The following is an 8,637-nucleotide window of genomic DNA, read 5'->3' on the forward strand; positions in this document are numbered from 1 at the left end:
TTAAAACACTATTGATAAATTTGCACTGGCCTTGAAAATACATATTCTGTATAAATTCATACACAAACATAAACTCTTGCACAACTCAAGGAAAGGTGTTAACAAATTCAAATGCACATTTACAGTTTACACCTGGTAGAGATATGGCCTCAGTAATTAATATGTGAGAACCTGAAATGTGGTTTGTAAGATCATGTTAGGGATTCCATAAATTTGCCAACAATCAATGGAAATTACCTTTATGTACTAACTTTAATTTCTATAATTTGTTGGGTGTGCTGAAAACTGTTGCTAATTCCCCTTTGACACATGTTTTTATCTTGACACATTAGTGTGCTAGTAGTTGAGATTTTGAAAACTATGTTAGCAGGTTGCCTCCTTTCTGAAAATATTTAATCAATGATACAATAATGTGACCAAAACAATCAAAATGATTTAGCAATTTCATGTACTAAGTGGTCATTTTCCAATTGCTCTATATTCGTGACTCTAAAAAGTTTACCGAAAAAAACAATTCGTAAATGGGAACATTTGTTTCAAACTGTTATCTCTTCTTAATTCTTTTCATAGCATTTATTACTTCTCTATTTCTTAGACTGTAGATAAAAGTGTTTAAAAAGGGGATTAATAGAGTATAGAAAATAGCAATTGGTATATCTGTATTATTTTCTTTATCTGAATGAGGCAAAATATATATGAAGAGAAGAGAACCATAGAATATTAGTATAGGGAGAAAATGTGATGCGCAGGTAGATAAGCCTTTGCTTCTTCCCTCTTTGGAGTTCATGTGGAAAATATTGAAAACGATAAAAAGATAAGAAATTAAGGCTACAGTAATAGTTAATATTTGAATTGAACCTGCAAAAATAAGGATCATCAGTTCATCAATAGAAGGATCAACACAGGAGAGTTTGTATAATGGAAGAACATCACAAAAGAAGTGATTGATCTGATGAGACCCACAGAAGGTTAACCTAAATAAAAGCCCTACATGAATCATGGAATGTAGGTTCCCAGCTACATAGGCTCCTATGATCATCCAAATGCAGAGTTGCTTTGACATCATGGTGTGGTACTGCAGTGGTCTGCATATGGCCACATAGCGGTCCTAGGCCCTTCCTGCCAGGAGAAAACAGTCCACTGTTTCAGCAAAGCAGAAAAATTAAAACTGTGCCATGCATTTATAGAGGGAAATCATTCTGTCCTCAGAAACGAAGTTCTGTAACATCTTGGGGATGATGGCAGAGGAGCAGCAGGAATCCATCAGAGCCAGGTTCCCCAGGAAGATGTACATGGGTGTTTGCAGAGGGCGCTCCGTGGAAATCAACACCACCAACCCCAGATTGCCCACCATGGTGATCAGATAGACCACAAAGAACACCAAAAACAGCAGGGTCTTCAGATCTGGGTGGTCTGAATATCCGTTGTCAAGGAGTGATTCTCCTCAGTCATCTCTAGTTTCTCTATTGAGATAGAAATTAGGGAAGCAAGATTCTAATTTAGAGTATGTTTAATTTCCCCTTTGCGCGTTCCTCGGACAACAAGAAGTAGATCCACTACTACAGTTTTCCCTGCTGTACCTGAAATACGCACACTTCTAAGGAATACCAGGCTCCTTAAGGTGTCACAGGACTTCAAGTTCTGAAGCTCAATAATCACAAGAATATTTCGTTAGTTTCTGGGCAATGGTTGCAAAGAAAATACAATACATGTATGGAAAATTAATGAACAAACACAAGGTACTCTGTATTTACTGTTTTATAATATTATAAATTATTATAATTATAAATGTTATACATATTCTAAATATTTTATTGGAAAATTTTTCAGGGCACATAAAAACTATTTTGCAGTATCATCTCACTGAGCTAATATTTTTTAATATACTGTGGCAGTTGAATTAGTATTTTAAAACAGTATCCTGTGACACAAAACCATCACTTCTGTTCTGACTCATACTGACTACATAGACAGGCTAGAACTGCCTCTGTGAGTTTCTATCATTTGCAGTCCTTGGATCACAGATGTGGGTGTGCTTCTCCATGTGGGTTTAGTTTACATCTCACTTAGATGGCTGCCTGATTGGAAATAAGCCTTTAAGACCCCAGATATGATTCTTTTGACATCCTGATACTATCTAATATCTCTACCACACTTTGCTATAGCACCTTTACCCTCCACGTTTCTTGCATGAGCTTGAGTATTGAGTAGGGTCAGGTGGTAAGACCTAATTATTCTTAGATTGGAGCTAGGATTAAGTGTGAGCCCCAAATCCATCCCTATAGCTACATTTTCTATCTGCTTCTGGTTTACCTTTGAGAAATCTTTGTAATTTTATGGTAGAACATCTTATCTATCATCCCCCTTAAGCATAAAGTCCTTCTGTTTATAGTGTCATTGATTTAGCCCATGGTGATGTATTCAAAACGTAATTGAGAAAGGGAGATTAAACAAGCATAGGCTAGCTACACACTGCAATACCTGAAATATTGACTTGCACAGATTGTCTTTACATGATCGAGATCTTCCTTTTTTACTTTATTTTTTATTTTACGTTGTTCTATTTAATTTTTTATTCTACATAGTTTTCCTGAGATTATTTTACCTGCTTTTGTGAATTCAACAGTCATCCATCTATTAGTAGAGTCACTATGGGAAGAAGCTTCCAAATCTATGATGGTCTGTTCATGTAAATAAAATCTATTATTTAAAATCTATTATTTATCTATTATTATATATGTAATTCTTTATGCATATTTTGAAACAGGAAAGTATTATGTAATCAAAAAATTTAAATGATATTAAAATAATTTTATTTTATGAGCAGCAATTTTTACCCAATTAACCAAGAAGAAAGCAGTTGAAAACCATTATTAAAAAAGAATCAAAAGTGTGATAAGAGTTGTATGAGGCCCTAATAAAATGTAAAAAAAGAAAAGAAAGAAAAAAAAAGGAAAAGAAAATGATTAGGGCAAAGAATGTACAGATGTGCTTTATACAATTGATTTATGTATATATATGGATTATGATAAGAGTTGTATGAGCCCCTAATAAAATGTTAAAAAAAAGAATCAAAAGATAGTGTATTTTTTCCAAGAACTTTTGAAGTCCCTTCATGTAAGGTCAAGCAGGCACAGAAACAATTGGTTATAAGATGAAAGTGTTAGATACAGGAGTAGGCATCCACAGGGCAGGTAGACAGAGTAATCTGCACCAACAGGTGACCCAGAGTCCATATCCTCCACTAGTCTGGCACTAACATCTCTCCATCAATTCATAATTCTAAGAAGATAGCATACGTGGGCAAATGCTCTATGCTCCTTTTAAGGAGTCTGGGATGCCAACACTCACGGAGAGAGGCCTTCATATTTGTGGGCTGCAGATGCATCTCTGCCACATTCTCCTACCTAAAGTTGTTTGCTACAATATTCCCCGGAATAATGACAATTTTAAAGTGCTTCTTGCAAGCTCATGATTGCTACTATACCCTTGAAGGTTAGATGTTTGAAGGTTATCTGCCATCATGAGTGATCAGACCCTGTGGATGGCTCACTCTCTTCTGATAAAGATGATAGATTGTGCCACTTGAGGGACATTTATGGTCAAGTCAACTCAGAGACAAACAAAGTTAAGCTGTAATCGTAACTCTAGAACTTGCCTATCTTGTTACATAAGTACCTTCTGTAATGTGTATATCCATAGCTCATCCATTCCTGTTATGTATATGCCTGTAATACAACTCCCTTCCTGTTCTGCATGTGTATGGCATGGCGTGCATGCCCAAGATTATATAATCTTGTGAGAGAATACATTCACCTACTCTCCTGTTCCAGTCACCATGGAAGAGGTGAGCCTTTGCATGCCTTGTCTGATGTTTCTTTAATTTATCCTTCAGTTACACAACTGCCCCACCCCTAGCACCCATTCAGTTGTAGCTACTGGTCCCCGACATCTCGGCTATAAAATGTCACACTGGTCCCTGAGTGACATATTGGTATAAACAAAATGTATTGCTGCAGAACTATACTCCCTCAAGATGTGACCTTGAAAAGCAACTTTATAGCAAAGGAGATATGGTACTAGGCAATTTGTGACCTACTGGCTTTATCATATTCGATGTTTTCCATATATTCTCCGCTTAATACATTGATGGAATGACCTTTTGAAAGTTCAACGAAGGTGTCTTAGAGTGAATTTCTTATAATGTGAAGGTCTCCTTTTCCAGGAAGCAGTAGATATGCATCATAAGCCAATGACCATTATATGGTGTCATGTCTTTTTTTTTTTTTTAACATTTTATTAGGGGCTCAACTCTTATCACAATCCATGCATATACACACATCAATTGTATAAAGCATATCTGTACATTCTTTGCCATAATCATTTTCTTTCTTTTCTTTTTTTATATTTTATTAGGGGATCATACAACTCTTATTCATGTCTTCTTTAGTACACTTATTTAAGCCATGTAAACTCAGTCAGGGAACTCTCTAAGGAACTTACTCAGGAAATTGCACCTTTTCAACAGAACTCTAAATTGTATGGATTTAGAGATCCTAGATCTCAGAGTAGAAATGCTTTTATTAGGGAAAAAATGGAGAAGTCCAGTGTACTGAAAGTTCAAACTTCCACCCAGTTTCTTTGAGTGCTTTATGGGAAAAACAAAAACAAACAATGAGCAAGGAAAGGAGTTACAAGACTTGCAGGAATAGTTGACCTTGATGATGAGAAAGAGTTATTACTACTGTTATTCAATGGAAACCCCCAAAGCAAACCAACTTCACTGCCACCAAGTGATGCAGATGCACAGGGACACTATAGGACAAGGTAGAATTGCTCTGTGACTTTCTGACACTGTATGCTTATGGGAGTGAAAATACCAACTTTCTCCAGAGACACACCTGGTGTTTTCGAACTCCTGACCTTACAGATCCCTGTCCAATGAGTAAAGACTATGCTCCCTTTATTTAATGGAGGCTGGGGAAAAAATGTTTGGCATTCAAGTGGTCTACATGTATGTGTGGGGACTCCCTTGTCTAAATGTGATGACAATGTGACAAGTATACGAGCTATAATAACCTAAAAACATCTGGTTACCAAGGACTGAGTACCACAGGGCATTAGGTACTTAGAATGCTGACCAATGTCATGCAGTTTATGGCTTATTTTGGATTTCTGAAGCGTAGTCCCTGGTTGTGTCATGTACTGAAAATGCTTGCGTAAACATTATGGCTATAGTCCCATTTTGCACTGAATTTCTGTTTTGCTTATGAGGCAGGATTAAGGTGGGATATGGTAGAAAACACTTAAGTAGGAATCATATTTAAAATGATAATCCAAGAATAGCTTCAAGAAAAATAGAGTAACATTTACATTTTAAACCAACTCACCATATTCTTGTGATAAAAATTTGAGAAAAATAAATCTCAAGATAGAGTCCAGCAAATATATTCAAATTTAATATTTTTAAATATCCAAAAATATAACTCCATGTTGAGAGACAAGGAACCAGGTTGAAGTCTGAGATTTCAAGAGCACCATCGAAAATAAAATAAGTAAGGATCATTTTCAAGATACTGAAGGGAGAAAAGTTTGAGACAAGAATTGTATATCTATCAAAGCTGTATTTTCAGGAGCGACCATTCTCTGTGGAAGAACACCGTGCTTGGTACAATGGGGGGGCTGGGCAAAGAGGAAGGCCCTCAATGAGATATACTGACACAGTGGCTGCAGCAGTGGCCTCAGGCATAAGAGCAATTGTGAGGATGAAACAGGACTGGGCAGTGTTTCATTCTATTGTGCCAAGGGCACTATGAGCCAGAACTGATTCGGTGGGACCTAAAAACAGCAACAGCTACAAGCTGTATTTTTTAGTAATACATGAAGAATTAGAACACCACAGTACTAAACAACCACTTCAAGGGAGGGCAAGATATATGCATAGTAGGTTTCTAAATATTTATTCATTGCTGTATGTATGTTAACAATACAATGTGCATACAGGCATGTAGGAGAGTAAAACGTGCATTCCAATTCATACATGCATGGGTTTACTTAAAATAAAACAGTTTCATCTGTCTCATGAGATTAGTGGATGCCTGCAGACTTCTCTCACTAATGCAACTTTAGTGCCATTCAGGAGCCTTCCAAAAAAAAAGTTTCAATCAAAAATGTTGTTTTTGTGGGTGTGTTAATCTGGGTATATCAGAAAAACAAATCCAAAGAAACTCATGATTAAGAGAAAGGTTTATATGAAGGTTTAAGTTAACACCAAGGAAACATCCAAACCCAGTGCTGCCAAGCCCACAAGTCCTATATTAACCCATATGGGCACCACCAATCCACAAAGTCCTCCTCCATCTCACAAAACAGATGCAATGATGCCAACTGTCGGGAAAAAGCTGAGTCAGTAAATGTCCAAGCATCTCAGCTCTGACAGGGGTCTCCACACGGCTGCTCCAGCACCCAGGGCTGCCTCGGGGTAGGTCCATGCGGCTTCTCCTTGGGGATGTCTTGAAGGAAGTCAGCCTTGCCAGCTGAAGCAGGGATCTAGCTAAGGCAGCTGCACCCTGGTGCGACCATCACAAAGCAAGAGCTCCAAGAACTAGAAACGCGAGGCTCACTGAGCCATGTATCCCTCTGCCCTTCAAATAAACCCACATGTCTTTATTGGCCAGGTTGATGCAATAAACTAACTACCTCAATCCACCCTTGACAACTTGGCACGTGCACAAAATTCTTCAACCTCACAATTGGAATTAAGTAACACCTACACCTTAATCCTATAATCCTGTGAATATGTTCCCCCACCTATGAAAGTTTATAAGCCAGTTACTTCTAGATGTTATCCCCGATTTTGGGTATCCAATTTATATACTGCACACTTACATCAATCCAGTGCTCTGAGGAGACAATAATATTTTCTTACATGACGAATCTTCATTCCAGTTGGACCCTTGTTAAGTCTGCATCCATAAGCAAAGTCAAATCTGAACAGGCCATTCATGAAATCAGCAACAATATGCACCAGTTCACAGACTCAAAAATCTCCATGTGGTCAAGTTCTGGTCCACTCAATGGGGGCTGCCTCACTCAGCCGTGACAGGGTGCCCATTGGTCGCTGTTATTTAGAGCAAGGGCTCTCACCAATAGTCCACAAGCCTCGTCCCCTCATGCTAGGTCATGAACTTTAGACCAGTCACCCCCCTCCCATCTTCTCCTCTTTGTCTTGTAAACCATGCCCACAGGTGTCAGTGGCCAAACTCAACCCGTCTCTTTATTGCTGCATTTCTCCCACTTCCACTCAACAAGTAGATCCAGGTGGTCACCTAGTAAGCATTGTAGCCTGCTCTCAGTTTCTCTTTAACATTCTGTCCTAGAGGGGAGTTTTCGTCATGATTCCAGATTTTTTCCAGCATCTGGCAAAGACCACTGGTTCCTGAGTTCTCCAAAGCACTGGGTGCAGCCTATCTTTTCAAAGCTTTTTTACAGGCGTGTCCTAAATCCATCTAAAGATCAAATTTTAATGGCTGAAAGCAAGTGGGCATAAAAACTTTCTTTTTCATAATTCCTGTATTTTTTCCCAGAAAACAACCGAGTAAAGTGTGGCTTTATCTGGCCTCAGACTAGACAAAGAAGAAAAGCTACAATGAGGGAGCTGTCAAACAAACATCTCTCCATCTTATGATTTGTTTCTCTAGTACCCCACTCCTAAGGTACCTATGATCGTGCTGACCTGATGATGGTAGAGGTGTCAGTTGTAGATAAAGATGCAGTGTGGAGTGTGGCAGACCCCTGTTGGTGAATCACAGGGTAGACCATTGGGATGCTGGAGTAAACTCCTGCCATCCTAGGCAGACAACAACTCCCCCTTTGAAAAACAGCTGTTGGCCTGTTACTGGGACTTGGTTGAGAATCAACGCCTCACTATGGGCCACCAAGTCACCATGAGGACTGAACTACCCACCATGAACTCGGTGTTGTCTGACCCACAGACTCATAAATTAGTACGTGCACAGCAGCACTCCATTGTTAAATGGAAGTAGTATACATGAGTCCAGGCCAAAGCAGGACCTGAAGGGATAAGTAAGCTGCATGAAGAAGTGGTCTAATGCCCACAGTCTCCACTCCTGTCACAGTACCTTCTTTCTCCAAGTCTGCACCTAGGGCTTCCTAAGAAGTTCCTTACCAGACATTACCTGAAGACCAAAAAAGTCATGTCTGCTTTATTGATGTCTTTGCACGGCCGGCAATTGCCACTCTTAAGTGGACAGCAGCAGCACTACAGGCCCTTTCTGGGATCTCCCTAAAGGACAGTGTTAAAGAGAAATTCTTCCAGAACATCAACTTTGCATATACGGAAAAATGGCCAGATGTGAGACTGTATACTGATTCATAGGTTGTGGATAATGGATTGGTTGGCTGAATAGTCCGGGCATTGGAAAGAACATGATTAGAAAATTGATGACAAGGAGGCGTGGGGAAGAGGTATGTGGACCGACCTTCCTGAATGGGCCAAGAAAGTAAACGTAATAGAATTTGCTGTGAACGCTAACCAAAGGGTTACGTCTGAAGAGGAGGATTTTAACAATCAAGTGGATAAGATGCCATGCACTGTGGAGACTGGTCCTCCTCTTT

General features: G+C 39.0%; 1 pseudogene; it reads right to left on the reverse strand.

The window, feature by feature from the left end:
- Window positions 1-544: 544 nt before the first annotated feature.
- Window positions 545-1,476, reverse strand: LOC142441435 (olfactory receptor 5K3-like; annotated as a pseudogene).
- Window positions 1,477-8,637: the final 7,161 nt, after the last annotated feature.

The sequence above is a fragment of the Tenrec ecaudatus genome, chromosome 2 (assembly GCF_050624435.1).
Source record: "Tenrec ecaudatus isolate mTenEca1 chromosome 2, mTenEca1.hap1, whole genome shotgun sequence".
NCBI classification, from domain to species: Eukaryota; Metazoa; Chordata; class Mammalia; order Afrosoricida; family Tenrecidae; genus Tenrec; species Tenrec ecaudatus.